This window comes from Ursus americanus, chromosome 21 (genome assembly GCF_024610735.1).
Source record: "Ursus americanus isolate L20-20 chromosome 21, mUrsAme1.1.p, whole genome shotgun sequence".
Taxonomy (NCBI): Eukaryota; Metazoa; Chordata; class Mammalia; order Carnivora; family Ursidae; genus Ursus; species Ursus americanus.
The window spans coordinates 25,132,141-25,154,875 of NC_142147.1; the positions used below are offsets into that span (position 1 = coordinate 25,132,141).

At 43.3% G+C, this 22,735-nt stretch overlaps 1 protein-coding gene across 9 annotated transcripts in view; it reads left to right on the forward strand.

Annotated features, from left to right (window-relative positions):
• The window catches only part of ZFHX3 (zinc finger homeobox 3), a 1,292,716-nt gene that overhangs the window by 642,323 nt on the left and 627,658 nt on the right, over positions 1-22,735 (forward strand). For 8 of the 9 annotated variants that reach the window (XR_015728051.1, XM_087870546.1, XM_087870547.1 and 5 more), the window contains one exon: positions 20,972-21,204. The exons of the other annotated variant lie outside the window; for it this stretch is intronic. The gene's annotated coding sequence lies outside the window, so the exon portion shown is untranslated. The remainder of the gene's footprint in view (positions 1-20,971; positions 21,205-22,735) is intronic. 9 annotated transcript variants of the gene reach the window in all.

The window sequence follows — 22,735 nt, forward strand, 5'->3', positions numbered from 1 at the left end:
GTAAACAGTAGCGATCTCTCGCTAACAGAAGATTTAGGTATAATTTGTTTAAATAGTAGCAATAATGATTATTAATTCACCCTTTGAATGTTAACAAAGACCTGGTTTTTGTTAGTTTGTGCTTTCGATTCATTTTCAAGCTGAAGTTTGTTTTAGGCTAATGCTGCCATTGATGGGAAATGCAGTTAGCTTTAGCTTCCCACTCCCCTGCCCCCCAAAACACATTTGATGTTTGGTAATACAAAATAAAATAATTCCCTTCCGGAACACTGCCTCGAGAACGTCATGATCACAATGGAGTGAATTTTTGTCGAATTCTTCTCTACTTCCCTGGGAAACAATAAGGAATTCTTTTTGTTCTTTGCCACAGAAGGTATAACAAATGGATTTCAAAATACCTGCACTGTATCAGCAGTGCTTAGAAGAAAGAGAAAAATCAAAGCGAGAAATAAAAATTACAAAATGGTGGAGCCCGACCACTTTATCCACAATTTGTGCCTGACCTCCTTGTTGAAAAATTTTGTGAAGGATCACCGTGGCTAGTTTTTCTCCCTTTGACGCCAGAACATTAAAACTAGTTTTAGGTATATTTTATCCTCTCGGGTGTAAAAGGGACAGAATCCCTAGAGGAGCTGACACCAGGGACCCCCTGGCATTCTCCAAAAGGCAGCGCCGTACTGGGCCTGCTGTCAACATCGACAGGCTCAAGAGCGGGGTCCAGCCTGTCCCGTCAAGTTTATCGTCCACTCCATCAAAGGGCCTAATGGTCAGCTGAGGGGGCTAAATGTGTCCCCAGTGACCTGACATTAACGGAGTGGACTGGTGTAAGTGTTACTGAGGGGGTCTCAGAATGATTTGGACGCCAATACCCGTTTCCCTCAATAAGCCATCATTTGGGTCATGACTCAATACAGCTTTGCACTGACACGGCCCAGCCCCGAAGTGCTCCTGGGGGACGTGGCCTCACCTCCGAGACCAGCAGACAGCGGGGCTGATCAATGCCCTCTGACAACAAGTGAAACAATCACCTTTTCCCTCACCCCGCCACCTCTTTGCACCTCCCACCCCCTAGGCCATCTGACCAGCTTGAAAATGATAAAGAGAAATTGTTTTATCTAAACATAGAGTCTGACACTGAGAAAAGACAGGAGGAGTGAAGAGAACCGTCCAGTTTGTAGAGAGTCTTAGATTCCAGCTTTTTGCTTCTCATGTAATTTTGATGGAAAAAAAAAATCAGTCTGTATATCAAATGTAGAGCTCGACTGATCCAGGGGGGGAAAAAAAGCCGGGAGTTGTAGTGACTATTTCTCTTCAGATTTAAGCTGGCCTGTAAACATTAGCTTTGTAGGTGTTAAGGAGACACAGGGCATTTTCTGTGTTTGGATTGGGATTTTGACAAAACCATATGCATAGGAAATAAATTTAAATTATAAGGTTCTTTAAAACGCTGAGTAGTTTTCAAAAGGAAACCAACAACATAATACTGATGTGAGAAATCTTTAGAAAAGGCTTGAAATACTGTTAAAAAGAAGATTCCCTGCAGAGTTCTAAAATAACCATTTAAACCATTTTTACATTCCTATTTATTTGGATTTGAAACAAAACTAGATAGAAACGTACATATTCTCTTGCTATCATGACTGTCATTTTCTTCATGACATAAAAAAATACAAACCTGTAATAACTCCCAAGTAAGAAATGTGATGGGTAGACAGATATATATGAAAAAGATATTTTAAATAACTATTTAACTAAAAAATGTTTAAAATATATACATATGAAAATATTTTAAATGTGTTTGGAATAGTTGAAATAAGTGGATTAAAATGTTTAAGAATTATGTTCCCTTTACTAATGATAATGTTATTTCTCAGATTGATTTAAATGTAGTATTTTTTTGTGAAATCATTTTTAAATCATCTCTTTAAGGCAGAAAAGATCCAGAGTAGGTCCAGACTTACACTCCTCATCTAAGAGTATGATTACTTCTGAATATTTACAAGACAAAAAGTATATCAGAAGCTTTAATCTCAAAGCATCACCTTTAGGACAATTTCTAAATGTCCCTTTTGTAATTTCTGTGAAGAAACTAAAATTCCATATGCGATTTTTTTTTTTTTAAATAAGTACCTGTTTTCATTTTTTGGTTGCTGAGAGTTGTCACCACTCACACTATTTCGTTTGCTGAAGCGAACTGGAAATGTAAAGAAATCAACGGGAAAAGAGTCCAATACTTTGATTTTTGATAGAGCATTTTAATTTTTACTAGTGGTTTTTATCATTCGATGTTTAATTTGTTTCAACAGCAATTCAGAACTACCTTTTATTTAAATCATTACTTATATAAGTAATTTTTCCTTCTTGGCTTTATTAATTTTTTTTCTGTCTTGTTTATACTTTCCAGCAGAGTGGAGTAAATATATTGTGTATACAGTGTTTCACTATGTTATTTCAAAAATAGTTTATACTATCAGTTGCTTAAAGATGATGTTTAGAAACTGTACATAGTTATATGGGTTATTTCTAACAAGAGAGTGAAGTACATTTTATTCTTTGTATACTAACTTTAACAACAGATTAATGTCTTCCTTTTGGGAAGCACAAATATTTATTATATAATTGCACTGGGGGGAAAAAAGGGCTAAACACCCAAAGTGTCAAAAGTCAAGCTTAACAAATTTAAAAGCAATGAAATGAAAACCCAGTTAAGCACAAAAGGTCTTTTTTGAATTTAGTGAAAAGCTGTTGCAAGAACTAAGGAAGACGAGATCTGTGCCTCCAGTATTCGGTTTATTAGGTCCAATGCTCGTCTTCAAAGGAATATCACAGCCGTGTGGCATTTAAGGATTTGGAGGAATTCTGAGAATTTAAGTGCTTTTTGCCAAAATGGATTCCGTGTGCACTTCAGCCATGAAAACTGATTTAGGACCTTTTCCTCACTCCTTGTCCTCCAGCTGTGTTTGTACAGTTAGATAACTCTGGAATTATCAGGGCGCAGAGGTAGAAAAATCAAGGAGGGACGGACCTAAACCAAAATGATACATCTTTAGCAAAAGAAAAAAATCACACTCCTCTGTTGACAGTGAGGAGCACGCAGGTGTGGTCACAGCGCTGGCCACCAGCATCGGAGCCTGCACGTTTTCAGATGCTTGCAGGGGCGTTTAGATCTATCTTTCCTCGCCCAGTGCATATGAAGATGTTTGTAAATGGTTTTAAAGTAACATCGGGCATTGTCTGGATTCAGAAGTTCCAAAGCCATTCAGCAAAACCATATCGGCACTGCACTTTAGAAATAGGAGCCACGGGAATATGGTGTGGAATGGTCCTAAGTGCCCGAGGGAAGCGCAGAGCCAGGAGAGAGCTAGGCTGTGCCACCAGGGCTGACTTGGTTAGTGTCCACCCATGACCTGTCCCTGTCTTCATCCAGGTTTAAAGGAGGCAGTTGAGACCTAGTGTTCAGATAAAAAGGGCACAAAGTCAACCTTGTCTTATGAAAATCACACCCTATTCACTCTCAAGATTTTCAGCAAGAGCTGTTTCTTCCCTTTCCAACCCACCTCCTGCTCTCTCCTTCTGTCCATGGCTAAAACCTGGGTCTAGGTTTAGGAAGGGAAGTGACAGGGATCTTGAAAGACCTAATTTTGCGATGAGGGTTTCTATCCCTGGAACTAAAGGAATAAACCCAAAGAAAGGGAATGTGTCAGGAGAGGGGCTGAAGGGAAGCAAGTCTGAACTTTGAACAAGAAAGAATGAAGTAGGATTTAATTTAAAGCAGGACATTGCTTTCTTTTTTATTAGCTTTGATTGTATATAAGACATTGCACAGTTTTCTTTTTTTTTCTTCCTTTCCTTCATTCTTTCTATTTTTAATTTAAAGCCAATTTGGTAACATGGGGCTCGTTCTGTAAATATAAAAATAGAATAGTACAATAGCCCATGTGCAGGAGGGGAGGAGATGGGGGCAGTTACCCTAGCTATGAAGATCACTGAATTTCTTACACAAAGAACAAATCTCTCCATCCTGCATTGTCATTAGGACAGAAAGATTTTTTTTTCTTTCTTTCTTTCTTTCTTTCTTTCTTTCTTTCTTTCTTTCTTTCTTTCTTTCTTCTTTCTTCTTTCTTTCTTATCATTTCAATATAAGAGAAGGACCCCTCTCAAGATGAGGTTCCTGTTTTGCAGTGTTGGATACGTTGTTATTATAAAATGCGGTTATATTCTCTGCCTCTTCCGTTAACAATGGGGGCAGGGGTAGGGGGTGGGTCCGAGGGGCCTGAAATGACAGAATGAGGGACACACAATAGGATGGCCGTGACTCTGAACAAATAAATAAAACATGTGAATCACAGTCTCTGCTCTCTTTCCCTCCTCCCTCACCCCCCAACTGTGATTAAATTTGCTGTGGTCATTTCCCAAATGTCTGCCTGATAAAAGAAGCAGCAGCCACAGAAGCAGGGGCAGTGGCAGCAGCCGAAGCAGGGGCAGCAGCACCCAGAGCTTTTTCTCACACCGTGACTTCAAGCGAGGGCCCTTCCCGGAGCTGGCAGTCTCCACTCCTGCCAGTCAATCCTCCCAGCACAGACGCGCATGCCGTTTTCATTAGCGAAAATGCTCCACGTCTGATTGCTGTCCCCCACAGCCCCCTCAAATGAAAAACAAAAACAAAAAGCAAAAAACAAACGACCAACCCTAGAACACAACTCGGCCCCCTTAATAAACAGCTTCCCCAACTACCCCCGGCATCACACTGAAACCCTGGGCGCCTGGAGCTCAGTAATGGGATTTCTCATACCCCTTCCCACAGCCACCAACGCAGCTTCCCAGCAACCTATTGAATGCACAGGGGGAGAAAAAGAATACATTTTAATAAATCGAGGGGAAAAATGATTTTGGTCCTCTAGCCCTGTTCTTTAGTAATAGAAAAAGGTGAGGTTGTTGGGGGGAAGAGGGGGGAGGAATTTAATATTGCAAGAGATAATAGCAACTATGTTAATATCCGGAATTTTCAATGTACCATAAGTACATTTTGTTTTTCCTTTTAGCACGATTTATAATTAAAGATTTTAATCTGGCTTCACATTGAGTTAATAAGCCCTTTGATTGATTAGGATTCATAAAATTGCCATTTCCCGCTGATGCTTTGTGTTTCTGGGGATGTTCTTTTGAAAAGCTGGGTTAAGGTGAATAGGAAGCAGCCATTGTTTGGGCTGAGCTGTGCCAATTCTGGGAACTCGGAACTGCTTTATTCAGAGTTTGTCCCCTGCAATATCTTGTTGTTCAGCCAAATTAATGCAGATAGGATCTGCTGGGCTACAGTTTAGCCATTTTTAGGGGAAAAGTTTTTTTATTATTATTATTTCAGCAGGTGTTCCATGCAATTTCTGCCTCTGTTTCCTGACCTGTTCTTTGCCTTAAGAAAAATAAAATAAAAACCACAATGAAATAACATCAAATTGATAAATAGAATGTTACAAACTGTTTCAAAGATAAAAGAGAGAAAGGCACAAACCAAATGAATATGAATGCCGTAAACCCAAGAAAACTGGGCTCCGATTTTCTTTTAAAAATTCAACTTCAGAGGCTGTATAACCAATAAATTATCCTCTTGCATTAATGGCCAATACAGCAATATGTGGGAAGTGTCCTCCTTCAGCTAAAGGGATGTCTTAGAAATGTAAACACAAATGAATAAATAGGAGCGAAGGCCGAGGGAAGGAGGCGGGCGAGGCGGTGTACTAATGCTGTTTATCAAGTTAAATAATACATCCCGCCACCCCTCCCTCCAGAACCAAAGCAAAATTAAGAGCAAAATCAAGAAACAATGATAAATTCTGCAAAGAAGAAAGAAGAAAGAAAAAGAGAGAAAGAAAAGAAAAAGCTGGAAAGAAAAGAAAAGAAAGAAAAAAGAATTATAAGAAAGAGCTGGTGATTTGAAATGTCCCGTCAAAGGGCCCCTTTTCTTCAGTTCATTGTACCCGACATGTCTATACGGGAGTGTGTACAAGAGAATTCTTTCTTCCCCCCTTATTTTTAGCATGGGGGAAAAAAGTGACTCTCTTCAGCTTCCGAAGGGCCTCACGGTGGGGACTGAACCAGAGCAAATTCCCTTTGTGTTCCTTGCTCTGAGGGGACCTGCTATTGTTGACTGCGGGGCCTCTTGTAAGATCCAGCCGAGCTGGGGGCTGTGGGTGAAGCCTCTTCAGATAACACTCAGCTTGTTTGGGATTTGATACTGCCTCTCCTCTCCTGTCACCCACCCCAATTTACTTGGCATGACCAGCATTTTCCGATCCTTTTATCATTCAGATGTTCTCCAAATGCAAACATTTTTAGGGCTCAGTGAGAACAAACGAGAAGCCGTGTCCAGGGCCTGTCCAGCAGGGAGGAAGTGCCCAGGAAGCCTCCCCCCGGGGGGGCTGGGAGGTGCTGCTGAACTCCTTTCTCTCCCACACCTTTACCTGGGACTCTTCCTGGCTTTCATTCCTAACGTGAAACCCCCATCTCCGTGCCTGTGTTGCCAAGACCTCGTCCCAGCCAGCATGTTCAGTACTCTCCTCACTCAGTCCCCACCACACATCCTCATCAGCCCCCTGATCCGCACGGTGCTCTGTTCCCCCCACCCCCCACCCCGGCCAGGCCCTGTTCCCCCTGAGCTTTCTGGTTTTGCCATAAAATAGCAAACACCAGCACAAAGTAGATAGCGACCAAACCCGCAGAGTGAAACGAGTTTGGGTTTCTAAACAGACAGCGATGTCGCTACCTACCCCAGGAGTCCTTGCTTTGCCATCTCTGACCTCATGAATCCAGACCTGCAGGCCTGATTGGTGGGCTTTTAAACGTGACTAATGAAGTAAATTTAACCCTCAGGGGGGAGAGCCCCCTCCCTACAACCAAATAGAGTGTGCCCTGATGCGTTATTTTTTTTGCAAGAAGAAAAGAAAAAGAAAGCAAGAAAACAAAGCCCAAAACACACATTTGTGGCAATGCGAAAATAAAATAAATTTAAGACACCCCCCCCCCTTTTTCCTACCCCAGGTCCTAGGCAATGACAGCAGAGAACGAATAATTCCCGGTGCAGTGTCTTACATCAGTTAAAGGTACCTTTGAATGAATGTCAGCTCCTTTCTACCTTAGTGCCAGTCGATCGATGCTTCATTAGGGCCGAATTGTCTTTTGCCCATGCAACCTTGAAAACAGTCCCTTTAATTACCTGTGAGGAAGTCGGGACCCTCCTTTTCCCCTCTATCTCCCTGTCTGCCTTTCCTCCTCTCTCTGATTTCTCTCTCTCTCTCAGCTCAGGGAAGTGGGGGTGGGTGGATGGGGGTCACTCAGATTTATTCAGTCAGTCTGAGTACATCACTCCTTGATAGAGAAGCTGGGAGGAGAAGAGAAGGTGGGGGCGGGGGGGATATAGAAAAGAAAGAAATATCGGACCCTGAGGTGAGAGGGCAGGGTTCAAGTCCAGACTACAGATCTATTGAAGAGGTTCAGCCAGGCAGGCCTCCACTTGACTTTCTCAGCAGCCAGCTTTATGGATTCTCAGCTGCTCCCTTTACACCATGGTGCCTTACATCTCCCCGCTGCTAATTACCAGGGGTTTCTAAATAACGCAGAATCAGGCCCTGCCAGGGACCCCAAAGGATCCTGAGTGGCCTTTATCCAGGTCTCAAGGAAAAGGGGAACCTGTTGCCTCAATCTTTCAGAGAGATTGGAGAGAGAGAGACAGGACGCAGTACAGCTTGATGTAATCCCTCCCATCAAAACCGAAGGCGTTCCAAATAATTGTAGGCCTGGCAAGTTGAGCACTGGAAGAAAGTGCATAAATAATCGTATTTGTTATGCACTATTAAAAATTCAGAAAGATTTTAAATTCAAGTGATAATCTGGTCATCCTGAGGGATAGGCTTGTATTTAATAGCCAGGTATTTTTACCTATTCAATTATGATGAGAAATATTCTAATGAAGTCATAAACCTCAGCAGAGAATGTTAATCACCTGTGCGTGCTCTGTTCGCGCCGTGTTGAAAAACATACCTGCCCGAGTGGAGCTTCCCCCCAACGCAGTAATTCAGTATCCTATTTGGAACCCATCTTCCCTTCAGAGAGGTCCCCAGGCACTGGAAATAGATGGCTAAAAACTACAAAGCTCATCTGATCTTCTCTCCAGTGGCTGTAGTTCTATCCAAGCAAGGAGTCAGGGGTTAAGAATGCATTTCCCCCCAACATTTACACAACAGAATGAAGTTACATTGCACTACCCCCCTTCCTAACTCCCCCAGCACCCACTCCCTGCCACACACACACACAAACTCTGGGTTTAGGGCTCCCTGATAAAATACTAGATGCCAATTCAATTTAAATTTCAGATAAACAACAGATAATTTTTTAGTATAAGTATGTCTCAATTCTTGCATGGGGCATACTTATCTTTAAAAAATGCACTGTTTACATGAAATTCAAATTGAACTGGGCATCTTGTGTTGTTTGTTTTGTTTTACTTGCTAAATCTGGCAACCCGATGCAGATTCCTTTTAAGTCTAGATATTTTCTGCCAACAAATGAGAGCAGTGATGATTTCAAGTCACTTAAAAAAAACATAATCGTGAAAGGATTTATTCACCCATTTTCAGGTCTAGCTTATGACCCTGGAACCTGAGATGTGACGCGGTGTCTGTACGCAGTGTATGTACACAGAGTATGACCTGCTCTGTCCACAGCCATTTCATTCAGTCTCAACATATAATCTCTGCTGGTTGAAGAGGTTACAGCAGGCAGGTGCCTGCCCATTTGGTTTGGTTGTATGAAACTGAGGACTCTGGATAAATAAAAAACCCTCCAACCCCTGTTTGCACACCCCTGTTTGCACATGCTCAGGCCGTGCCATCATCCTCATGTGGCAGTCCTCATGCATCAGCCCAGTACTCCCAAGACTGCATCTGAGGCATGTATACATGGCCCCCATGGGCCCTGCACGGGCCCACAACTTCTAGTCTAGCAACACGCGGTGAGCCTTCACGCGCCCTAGATCTGGTCACTGGAAAGCGTGTGGAGAGGAGGGGGGAATGTATCCTACATCCATGCTCAGCACTTGACCTCACTCAGCAGCCTGTGATGTCACCCCATTAAGCTACAATAAGCACCAAGAAGGCAGGAGTCCAGGGCCCCGGGAGAAGAGGCAGAGGGAGGAAGGGGAAAGACATTTCTGCATGTGCGTTGTCGGCTGGACTGAGCCGTCTTTGTGCTCAGAGGGTCCTGTGTAAGGGAAAGGGAGAATGGCAGGACCCAGGCCTCAGTCTCGGTATGCGGGGTCTTCACGCTTACTCTCAGCCGGGAGGTCAGAGAGCATTTTCATAGCCTTTACGGAGTCTGCTAAATAAATAGAAGAATTGGATTTCTATTTACGTGTTTCTGTCTGCATGTTTTTAATGCTTTGTACGGGGTAGGGAGGGAGGCATGTCAGATCTCATGTAAGTTGGCTGGGTCCAGTATAAATACTCAGAGAGACAAGAATATTTGGGATGCAGATGAGTGGGTAGAGAGTGAGGGTCAGGCTGATCTGACGCTTTTGGATCACTCCTGCTGGGTGGGCAGGGGGCAGTGCTGCCATTTCTGGGAAGAGCAGAGGAAATGTGGTCTTCGACACTGCCAGAGTCTATTCTGGAAAAGCATCTCATTTGCCTGGATCCAAATCCCCTACACTTAGGAAGCATAGGCAAAGTGATGCATGACCACACCTTTGTGTGTGCCCAGACTCAGGCCGGCTCACCACAGTGTCCACAGAGACCTCGGACAGTGAGCACATTGATGCGTGGTGCACGAGGTTGATTCTGCAGACGTGCAAATATGGTGTTCCTGGTCTGGGTTGTAACCAAGGCGTATTTGTAAATACCAGCACGCTATTTGATCTAGAAAACAGTGAAGGTGATGTAAATTGATTTTCGGAATGATATTGTTTCTTAAGGGGGAAAAACAGCCAGTGGTCAACACTTAAAAGAGAAAAGAGGAAGTATGTATGTGACTTCTTGAGAATCAGGGCATAGAATTTTCTCTGGAGGAAGGTATAATGATTCTTTCTTTTTCCCGTTTGACTGATGCTGCTGTGGTTTGTCATTTTCTGGTAAGGTAGGAAAGAATGAGATGAGGACTCCCTGCTAGAAAATTCTGGTGAGACCAGAAAGTAAGATTTCAGATCTTTGGGGTCCTGAAGGAAAAAAGGGTTGTTTGTGTTCTTTATAGAGCTTCTGCTCATGAGAGAAGACATGTTTTTCCTGAAAGTCGATTATAAAAGTAACTATATTTAAAAAAAAAAAAAAAAAGGCAACTACAACAAAACAAAGTTTAGCCTGCCAAGCAGATATGTCCTCTTTCATTGTCTCTCATCTATGAGTGGAATGGGCCCGGTGGCTTTGAAGCAGTTACTTCTGGGGACCATCGAGGCCTTTGTCCCCTTGGGCCCACATCCCATGAAAGCCACAGCCGTGTCACACCACAGAAAAATTTTGTTTAAATAAAACAAGTCTACATTACCTGTTATGATAATGGGCTCCCAAAGCCTTCCTCTAACGTGAGTCCCTGGAATATGTAGCTTGTAGCTGCAGAGGCAGAGCTGACTAACCTCTGGGGTATTTGGGATGGAGACTCGCGCCCTCATGGCATGGAAGTCGACCATGTAGTCTGAACACCTCCTTCTATTCCCGTATGTGAATGTGCAGAGAAAAACAGCGTCAAAAAGCAATTTCTTGCTGCAGTGAGTTTAATGTATTCAGTAACCTTCTGTTTATTTGGGTATTATTTGCTGAAGACACTTGAAAGCTGTGGCGTAAGAGTGTAGGAAAACCCAGCCCAAGTGTTGATCCACTGCTCCCCTCTTGACACACCAATGGCCCAGACCCACATGGGCAGACGGCGGAAGGGCTGTCGCTCCTTACTGCACCGCATCAAATAAGGTCAGTAATGCTGCTTGTGCTCCTTCCCCTTTCATTGTCCGTGTTATTGAGGAAACCCATAAAAGTTCCCTCTTTTGATATTTTGACCCACGGTGTTGCTCGCATGCTGCTTTGTGGTTTAGAGATTTAAAGAAACAGAGAGGGAAAAGGAGTGAGAGAGAGAGTTTGCCTTAGGTGATAAACAGCAGTGTAAGGCCAGAGGCCTTACAAAAAAAGAAAAAAAAAAAAAAAGGGAAGAAGAGAAGCAGCCATAGCAACAAGGGAGTTTGGAAATGTTCAAGAGTTCAGGGGCTTTTGCAGGAAGAGGTGGGGGTATGTAACCAAGGGCGTAAAATCAGTTCCACCCGGCAACAATGTAAAGTAGAATTCCAGGCATTCACAAACTCATTGACACTGTAGCTTGAATGGAGGCGTATGACATACATGGCTGTGGGGGCCAAATGGTCACGTAAAAGACACCTGAAAAGCCACAGGTACACTTGATCAACTCTCCAAGTTTTTAAAGACAAAAAACCAACCCTGTTTGATGACATAGGTTACTGGTTTCTGTCTTCAGTAGGAATTTGAAATTAGATGCTGTCATTCCTGCCTTGGACACCACCTCCCCCACCCCCATAATCTGTCCTACAGGTCGTAGCTTCTCAGGCAGACCTCACTGTCTATGGCCCCTACCTCATCCGTTATCAGTGGTGTTTCTTGGAGTAAGATGTCTAGGTGACTTCGGATTCTACATGTGTCGCTGGTTTATTGAGATGACCACTGTCCCTTCCATATGGCTTACGTTGCCTGTCTGTCCAAGGCAAGGGGCTTCTTGAAAAAGTGGTGGAAGGAGGCGCTGCTGTTGAGAGCTTGTCTGATGACCAGGAGGGGCAGAATTACCTGTTTATTTTTTCCGACTGCTTCCATGCATGGTGTCAGGCTAGCCTAGGCGGTGATTCTGAATTGTCATGTCTCCACTGTGTTAGCAGACAGGCGTGTGCCAGGGAGGGAGGAATTAGGGGCCGTGTGAGGAACAGGACCACTTGGTACAGGAGATGGTGACATTTGTATTTTGTCTGCTGTCTGGACATCTCCTCTGACCCTTGCTTTGATGAGAGGCAGGATTGTTTCCTTGGAAAGAAGAGAAAATGTATAAGCCTTTTTTTTTTTTTTGGAGAGATGTGATTTTAGAAATAAATACCTGAAGTTTTTGTTTCTGGAATGCAGTCAGTATGCACTTATTGTTGGTATACTTTCAGAGTTGGAGTTTGGGTTTAGTAGAACTCAAGTACAGAGTGCCTTTTTCCTTTTTTAATAGACTTTTTATTAAATTTTACTCCAGTACTCCTTGATGAGATTTTTTAAAAAAAACTTTTATGCAGAGGAAATAGGAGACGGCATGAGATGAGAAGGTGGAGTCAGTGACATGAAGGCTTTCCTACTTTTTAGCTTAGTCTGGTTAGTGAAAAAAATAGTAAAGCAACGATAACGGTAGTCATTGACCTGTTATGCACGTATGTCAGGTGATAATGTGCTCCTCACGTTCAACACTCAGAATATTCTCATATGACCATCTGGTTGGTCCGCTTCTTTTATTCTCACGGTTTACTTAGATCAAGAGCAACAACAACAACAGCAAAACCAAAAAGCCAGAATGCAGAAATGAATAGTCAGTATCATTCCAAAAAACCTGTAAGGCGGTGAGCTGCATATATGAAGAATTAAGACAGGGAGAAAAGTTACTTTAAAAGCAGTGGTCTTTTCAGTACTGCATCAGTAAGTCCCAAACTGGTTGTGCAGATTCCATATACTACTTTGTGGCTTGAAAGTCTGTAAGATTCCAGTAAACCCAAGACCCTAACTGGTCGGCTTTGCTCTCTTTACGGTATGTCTGCTTTCCTGGTAATGGGTAAGAGAGGGCTGATTTATGCCCTGGCATCATTTCACGGTGCTCCCGAGGAGTGGCTGAGCTGCTCCAGGTCTGCAGAGGGGCTTGGCCTGGCTGGTCTCAGGGCCCTCAGACACCGTTTCCCCAGTAAGCGCAGTTGTGACCTCTGTATTTCCAGGTCTCAGAGGCTACCCCCTTATACCCCTTAATTCATTAAGGAGTGACTGTAGAGCAGGGATCAAAACACAGGAAAATACTCTAGAGCTTTCTTCCCTTAGGGCTGAAAGCAGTGTTGGTGATGTTGAACTTGGAGCCATCAGCTGTTGAAGTTTTGAAGATAAACATCAGCCAGAAACATCAAGCCTACTTAGGGCCTGGATGGCTCGTGTTGAGTGAATAAATTCAGTTGGTCATAACTGAGTCAGGTTTCCTATTCGCTCAGCACGTGATGAGATAGAGAACTTACTGCTGGTATCTTTTGGATGCTCGGGTCAGATAAACACTCAGCAAATTAACACAAACTTGAAATGTAGGATTGGCCGATGCTCACCGTGCAAGTTTCCTTCTTTTTTAAATAAAGAATGTCATTGAATTAACCTATGCAAATACATCTTCCCAAATAATAAGACACAGATCCCTTAGTTAAATGTGTGCCTACCATGGATTGCTTTCATTTTAATAATGGCAGATTAGGTCTTCCTGTCATGGAGACTCAAAACAGAGTCCTCTGACAAATCCAGAATCTTGTGAGCTATGCAGAAGTGACTAGAAGAAAACCACATGAAAAGGAACTGCTTTAGAGAATCTGGCCTGACTAGGGGGGTGTTTTCGCTGCTATATCCCGGATGCCACTTTAGATGGCACACCCAGCAGCATTTCTTAACCATTTATTTATTCTAAGATATGTGAAAATAAAATTAACACATCAAATTCATGATCTTATAGATATTTTGGTTTAGCTTGCAGTTCAATGAAGTTACACTTTATGCAGATTGAATGAATTGCATTTCTTTTCTGCTGTACGTTGACTTTGGTGCTGCACGGTTTGGCAAGAATCATAAAAGTGGTACAAGAATGTCTGAAGTTGGCAAATGTCAACCTTTTGGGTAACGTTGGCCAGGATAAATTGAGGCTGCAGCTCCCCAGATTTTCATCTCCAAGAAACCATTTTATTTTTTTTCTGATGTAGACTTCATTTTTTGAAATATCTTTTTCACCTTTAACAAATACACTCTTCATGCAGTCATTTATTTGTTTGTTCAAAGCTATGTATATCTGATAAGCATAAAGCAGTCAGTGTTACTGATTAGATTGGTGTAACTCCAGCCAACCCCAGTTGATAAGCATAGCATGTCCTTAGGACAGTTGTTTGCAAGAATCAGAAGCCACCTGAAGTTTGACCAGTGACAGGGAATTTATTTGAGATACAGAGAGACATCTCTTGGAAACCAAGTGCCAACATCAGGAACAGCAGATGGATCCGGGAATTGGAAGGTGACTGATACCCCACCAAGAATTTTCTCTTGGTTTTCTAGCACTGGTTCTCTCTATAGATCTTTATTCTCTCTTAGCAGACTCTCTTTTCCTGCTACCTTGTCCTCATGAGATATGGCAGATGGCTGTCCATAGTTCCCAAGTTATATTCCCCAACGTGAAGGACTGGTTCTCTCAGCTCGGATTCACTGTCTCGAGGGAAGGGACTCTCACTGGCCCTGCATGGGCCAGATGGCCACTCTAATCTTACCGTTGGTCTACTGGTGCTTGCTCATACCAGCTCCTGAGAGCCAATGGTTGGATTTTCAGGAATTTCGGCAAGCAGGTTGTTAGATACAATTATTACTGAAAAGTACATTATTTACACTTACAATTAAATAAATTATATTTTAATATAATAATTCCTTATTCCATATCACTTCTTAATCAACTTGCTACATTTTACTATTTATGTTCTTGGTGTTATATTTATGTCTATTGTATCCAGACGGCAGAACTACTGTATAGTGGTACACTACTGTACATCTCTTCTCAACTCTCTGTTTGGTAATATAATGTTAGAAGCTTGAAACAGCCACAGTGGGAATATTTACACTATGGAAATTGGTGAGCACTACAAATCAGGGTGATGTCAGTGTTGTTTCCTGGAGAGCTGGTTGTTAAACATTTATTAGTACATCACTGAATCCACTCTACTCGAGGTGGCTATGGGGCCTAGGTCCCTTTCCCTGTAAAAAGATTGGTGACAACAATCCACGCCATGAATGGGTCAGGGGAATGGAAATGCGACCATTAAGAGAATCACTGTAAGCTGGATTCTACACACCAGAATCTAAAGGCTTTGCTTTTATACATAGTGAATGAATATTCTGGTGCTTATTCATTTGTTTCTGTACTTTATGCTACAAAATGCCATGAGAAAGTCCCAGACACCATTGTTATTTGGTAACTTGATGACAATAATGATAATGATGATGGTAGCTCACATTTTGAGCACTGTTTTAGGACTTTTTATACATATGATCTTATATTATTTTCAGAATATCTGTTATTCAAACTGAATTCATTTTAATTCAACAAATATTTATCAAGCACCTGAAATATACCAGGTTCTTTTCTATGTGTATAAGATACATTAGTGAGCAAAACAGAGATCCCTGGTGTTTGTATTCTATCTGGGGCAGACAGACATGTAATATACATAGTAAAACTACACATCATAGAGTGCAGTGGAAGGTGATGCATCCAATGAAGTAAACCAAAGACAGAGTAGGGTGAGGGGAACTGAAAGGTCTGGGGATGGAGATGGGCTGTGATTGTAAATGGGTGGTCAGAGGGGAACTCATTGAGAAGATATTTAAGCAAAGACTTTAAAGAGGTGAGAGAGTTGCTTTTGTGGGTATTTGAGGGAAGAGTGTTCTAGGCAGAGGGAACTGCAATGGCATGGCCCTAAGGTAGAAGCATGCTTGGTATGTCAAAGACACATTAAAGAGACCAGTGTGGCTGGAGCCTAAGGAGAAAGAGGAAGATTCACAGCTAGTCAAAGATGTAAGGAGGTGAGGGTATAGATAACCTGGTAAGACCTTGGAAGAACTTTGGCTTTGACCTTGAATAGAAGGGGGAGCCATTAAAGAGTCTTGATCAGAGGAGTAACATGACCCCACCTAGGTTTCAAAAGGACCACTCTGGCTTCTGGATTCAGAACAGAGGGCAGACGTAGAAAGCCTATTGTTGTAATCCAGGTGAGTGATGGCATTAGCTCTGACCAGGGGAGAAGTGGGTAGGGGGCAGATTCTGGGTGCATTTTAAAGATAGAGCCGAGAAGATTTCCCTGTGGTTCAGATGAGGGCTAGAGGAGAGAATTCAAGGACAACCCCTGTGCTTTTGCCTTGGCTTGAGCCATTGGGAGGTTGAACTTGCCATCACCCAAGGTAGGTAAGTCTGAGGGATGGGTAGATTGAAGGGAGAAAAATAGTTTAGCCAAGTTGATTTTCAGATGGCTATTAAAAATCCATGTGAAGATGCAGAGTCTCCCATTGGATATTGAAATTCAGATTTTCCAAGGGAAGCCTGAGCCACAGATGCAAATGGAGGAGTCCTTGGAACATAGCTGGTATTTAAAGCCATGAAACTGGCGGTGATCACCAAACAATAAGGATAAGGAAGAAAGCGAAGAAAAAAATTGGTGATGCAAGAGAGGAAAGGGAGACTAGCTAGAGAGACTTTTCAGTCAGCAGGAGGAGTAGGTTCTAGTGTAAAGTGAAGGGATTGGCTCTGGGTAAGAGTGGAAGTAGTTTATGTGTGGTAATAAGATGGCGTAAGATGAACGTGCAGACGCTCACTGAGGGGTGAATGTGGTAGTCAGGAGTCTTTGGAAATTCGCTTCTCATCGCTTCACTTTTCTTGGTAAAGTAGGAAGCAAGGTCCTCAGCTAAGAGTGAGGATGGGGAAGAAGGCATCGATGGTTTGAGATGAAAGGAGAAAATGTCATAGTCATCCTTGGAGAATGAAATGGTAAATGAACTATATAAATACACCGTGCTCTCTGAACAGCATAAAAGGTGCGCTGGAGACTGATGGTCATGTTATGGGTACAATGGTTATTTTTCCATCACAGTGCAGGAACCTAGGCTCAGAGAGCTTAAGTTACTTGCCTAAGCTTACACACCTAGTAAGTGGCAGTCAGGATGTGGGTTCAGGCAGTCCAGTTCCAGAATCCATCCTGTTAAGCACCACAAGATATGCTCTCGAGTTAACTAATAAACAACTGTAATTCTGCTCCTTATAAAGACTACTAAAATAACAGCACTTTATCTATGGAATATAAAAAATCCACAAATCAGATCCATCAAAGGTAGTAGCCTTAATTAAAAAGACAAAATGGGTCTTATGTAAAAATTCTCAGATAAGAAAGGCAGTGAGGTAAATTCTGGATTATGTCTCTTGAAGGGAAAGTTGTTACTGCAAGGTTTTCAAAAGCATTTAAATAGTAGGAGAAGCTGACCTGGAAACTAGGAATAAGCCAGTCTAACCATATTGGGCAGTGGGGATCTGTGAAGTGAAACTAAAGGGCAGAGAAGGATGGCCTGAGCCCCAAACCAATTATATGTGAAACAAAGATTCCCATTAGGAAAAGCAAGATATCTTGAGTTTTTTAAAAGCCACGCAATTCGTAAGTGTCCCATCAAATAATGATGGTTTGGAAGAAAAAGCTATTTGACATATTTGATCAAAAATAATTATAATTCATCTCTCTTGCTGGTCAACAGCTTTAAGATAGCTTTTAGGTTCTTTGCATGTTGGCATGTCTCTCCCCTGAAGAACTATCCCTGTTGGCAACTGCTGGTTGAGCCTTTACCAAGGGACAGATGTGAGTCCCAATCCACATCTGGGTATCAAGTGTTTTCTGTGCCAGACACTGGGGTTATGAAGATAAATAAAATATAGACTTGACCTCATGAAGATATTGATATGGAAATAACACAGATAAGTGAACAATCATTGTGTGGTGTGAAAAGTGAATGGCCAGTAAAATATATAAAAGATGACACTTCAGAAGCCATAATGAGCTTATCTTAATGCAACCTTCCAGAAAAATATAGGAATGTTGACAGGGTTAAAATCTTAACTTAGGACCTCGCTCTTCAAAGACCGGTCCACGTGGCAGTGGCAGTGTCATCATTTGGGGGCAGTTTTGTACACATGTTATGGTCTGAGAATCTCTGTCCTAAATTTTGGGATAAGGGAAGCAGATTCCCAGCCATGGGAGTGAATCTCTGGAAGTTCTGGTCACCTGGGAACTGCTTAGGGAACATAATTAGCCTGGGACACAAGTGACCTGTTGCATGCCCGCTACAAATTCCCTTGTAGAGCTGAGTCTTGGGGATGAGGGGAATTGTTTTTTTTCTTTCTTTTTTTAAAGATTTTATTTATTTATTTGACAGAGAGAGAGAGCAAGTGAGAGAGAGCATGACTGGGGAGAGGGAGAGGGAGAAGCAGACTCCCTGCTGAGCAGGGAGCCTGATGTGGGACTCTATCCCAGGACCCCGGGATCATGCCCCGAGCCGAAGGCAGACGCTCAACCGACTGAGCCACCCAGGCGCCCCAGGGGAATTGTTTACTAAGAAGTTTCTGTTGCCTGGATGCAGCATGTCATCCCATGGCCTGAGATCGTGCAATTAAGCCACCAAGAAGCAGGTGCACCATCGTGATGTAAAAGCAACAATGGCACAATTATTTCCAGCACTTGAAATCAGAATTTTAGAGTGTGAAAATGACTTTCCACTACATTACTATCTAGGTGAAGGCATGAAGTTACAGTGCCATTGACTTGCTTGGAAGTGTGCCTCTGTCTCACATTTTGCCACAGATTCTGATGAGTGTTTCCTGTTTGTCACCGGGACACTGGGCAGGGGCCAGAAAGCAGGTCTGTCAGGCCTGACAGCTGACCTCAGCAGGCTTGGAGAAGGCAGGGGCCAGGCAGGGGCCAGGCCAAGTCTTGACTGTCTCCGAGTGGTACCACTGCCGGGGAGCTGCCAGCAGCCCTCCCTGAGTGCCATGCTGTTTCTCTCAGCGGGACTCTGGTTGAACACATCACAGAATGAAACCTGCTGAATTGGCTTCTCCCAAAGAGCCAGAATATTTTTTATTAATCCTGTTCTTTGGCATCAAACTGCCTGAGTTCTTCTCCTTTCCCATATAGGCTTTCTTTATGAGCTTACCTGAAATTAATAGCAACTCTTTTGACCAGGGCAGCTCTTCTCTCAGCAGCCACTCTGTCCACTGGGCAAAACCATCATCTACATATAAGGGGGTCTAAACAGCAGAAAGAAATACAGAAGCGACCCGTGTCCAGATCATTTAGACCCCCAGTATATTTTACTGTATTTTTAAAGTAGAGGAAGAGCTCCTCATCCCCTAGCCTCATCACACACGTATTGTTTTCATACCATGCATTTATGCTGTGTGACCTCTTCCTTGATACGCTCATATTTTATTCTGGGCTGTCTTCAAGGAAATCCTAGCTTATTAATTGTTAAACACGTTAAGGAACTGGGGATTCATTACATGATGTTCTCAGTTCAGAAGGTTGGACAGCCAGATGCCCATCCCATATCCAGGAGGTTGATGTTCAGTAATGTATCATAATGTAGCTGGTGTAATGAAGCTGAGGTCCTGGGTGTGATTCCCAGGGCGCCAGTTAGCTTGGCTCTCTGGCTGCAGACTGTAACTCTGTTTTGGTGCTGCACTTCAAGTGTGTGGGGTTGGTCAAAAGGGAGACTGAACAAGGGGCTATGACCAACACGTCGTGGATCCCTCGGGAACAAGAACTCAGAGCACATTCCTTAGTGTGCGCATGTGTGTCCAGTCCTTGTTCCAGCCACTCCCAGCCAGGGCTGACTTCTACCCGCCTCATCTGAAGGCCTACCGCTCTTGCCTGCGCTCATGAAACTTATCCCATGCTCCCCTCAATTCCAGCAGTTAGTGTCCTTGTATTGTCTTCTCTGCTGGCTTGTAAATGCCTTGGAAACATAAACCATATTGAACACAGTTTTACATCTCTTACAGTGCTCTTGCGTGCTCAGTAGTTGTTGAAAGGGTGGAGAGAAGGATGAATGGATGGATGAGTAAGCATGCAAGTTGTCTTGGCAGATTTGTGGGCTAGGACCTCATAGGCACCCATCCAGGACAGATAACTCAGAGATGTAAAATATGGTATAATAATCATGCCTGATACTGATGCTACATCTTCCCCCAAACTGGTAAATCTGATAAGTAGCGTACATCAGTTACTCCTGGTATGCTGATAATGCGTAGAATTTCCCTTCCCGGCATCAGAACCAGATCTTTACAGATACTTAATTCGTGTCTAAAACTTCTCCAGGAGACTGTTCCCATTTTAGAGAAAAGGGAGCAAAAACACAGAGCAGTAGGATTGTTCTTCGTGAGATCATGTAGCGCATAGTAGAATCAGTGGAATTTGTGTGTATTAGTTACTTATTGATGCATAACAAATTATGCCAACGTATAGCAGCTTAAAACAACAATCATTGATGATCTCAGTTTCCCTCAGTCAAGAATTTGGGCGCAGTGTAGCTAGATGCCTCTGCCGCTAAGTGTGTGACAAAGCTACAGTCAAGAGGTCAGCTGGGGCTGCTGTCTTCTCAAGGCTGGACTGGGGAGGATCCAGTCCAAGCCATTCACATGGCTGTTGACGGGTCTCAGCTTCTTGCTGGTTGCTGGCCACAGGCATCGATTCCTGGCCTTGGGCTGCATAGGGTAGCTTACATATGCCCATATGTTTCCCTCTGGACAAAGGGATCCGGCAGAGAGAGAGAGAATGAGCCAAAGAGAAGTCACAGTCTTTTTGTAACCTAACCTTGGAAGTGACACCCCATCACAATTGGTAGAAATGAGTCGCTAGGTCCCACTCATCCTCAAGGGGGAGAGGATGACACGGGGCCTGAGGACCAGGAGATGGGGATCCTTGGGGGCCATCTCAGGCACTGTGGATCACAGTGTGTCCCGAGGATCGGAGCAGGACCATCTGCAAACTGCCTCTTGCCAGTCTGTACATACGATGTTGGTCAGAAGGTGGTGCCAAATAGGAGATCACAGAAGCCACCTGTCCCAAAAGTGAAATCTCTTTTCTCCATTTTGACAGAATGCAAAGCTAGAGGTGGCTTCTTGCTGGAAAGTTCTACCAACAACTCCTCACTTCCGGATTGGCACCTAAGCCTCTGACCTCCCTGCCTGAGTTTACTCTGATAGATGACGATGGATTTCTGGGAAATTCAAACAGATGTATAGCCTCCTTCTGCAGCCACAGTGAACTCTTCAGGCTGGGACCCTCTGCGATGGCAGGATTGCTTTCCCAGTGGGATCAGGGCTCAAATGGTGAGTTTGCGGGCGGAGGAAGGAAAGATCCTTCTTGATGTTTGGTGGAAACGAAACTCGGTTCTGAAACCAGTGGTCTCTTGTGTTGGAAATGAATGCTTCGAACTGACTAAAATCCCCTGGGAATGTATTCCTTTGTGTCTCTTAAAGCAAGGCTTTCAGGATAGATAGAATCAAAGGGACAGAGTGTACAGAATGAGGAGCGGAGGGTATTTTTAAGCCCCCTTTGCTTCGAATGGTCATCTGCCCTGCAAGCCCACTGTTATCGCCAAATCTCCTTAACTCTTTAAGCAAGATAATGACTTTTTTATTAAAGAGCAATTGCTAGATTATTAGCCACTGGGCTTAAAACACTGAAGAGTCATCACTCTCCTGCTTCCCTTGGCTCAGATCAACATGGTTTCAGCTGCTTCTGAGACGTGAAGTTCAGAGCAAGCAGTTCTCTCCATCTCTGCTCAGAATTAACCAATAAATTAGAATAACTAAGTGAGTGAGGGTGAGACAAAGGCAGCGTGGAAACCGGAGGCCGGGGCCGGGGTCGTCCTGAATATGAAACGAAGCATGGTTTATGTTTTGTATTTTATAGGTTTTAAAACAAAGCTAAAGTATAGCATTAAGGATCAAGGTCAGGGTGTTATCTTTTGTGGGGTGAATGGGGTAGGGGTGGCGAGGTCACAGCTTATGCCAAAGACTTGGCCCCTCCTTTCTCCGTAACATTTATTTTCCCGAGCTTCTGTCTAATTAATATAAGGCCTTGCTCGAGCACACTGGCCCTCATTGGGCCTGTCACTCGTTAATCAAGCGACCCTTCTAGCCTTGGGTAATGACCTTGAAAGAATATATCAGCCCATGATGGCGGAAGTGAGGAATTAAATTGTTTCTCTGAGTGCTTATGGTCATTGCTGACAATTTATATCTCGCAGCTGCCCTGGGCTGGCCATGCCGGCCATTGTGAGGCCATCATTTTCCTGGCCGGGAATGGATTGTGTGCCGGACAGGGACCAAGCTGGCCTCCTGTACATCTCCATCTTTATGGTAGTTTCCCCTCCCCCCACCTGCTTTTAATCACGTCTTTGTTTGAGAGGCAGGGATTGTACAAAGTTAAAAGCTTTGTCATTAAGGCCACCAAGAGCCAAAAGCTTGGGGTAAATCGTGTGTCTGGCTGTACCTTGCTTTGTCTCCAAGCACACTGCTGTTGCCTCTGCTGATGTAAGGCTTAAAAGGGAAGTGTCTTGAGAATTATGTTAGCTCAAAACTCATAAGAGAAAAATTACTGGAAATATTAAAAGGCTGCAAAGGGTGTATTGTGTACAAGTGATTAAGCCTGAACCCTTTCGGGGTCTTTCTAGGAGGTCAGGGAGATATTGGCTGCTGGTCCTGAGGGGAATAGGCAAGGATGGGGACTTTCATCCTTTTACCTTTTATGGTGGTATATTTAGACTTAGTGGTATCTTGGGGTACGCTCATGTGCAGCTGAAGTCGTACCCTCCTACCAAGATAAATATTATATTTACCCAAAATGAGGCACCCT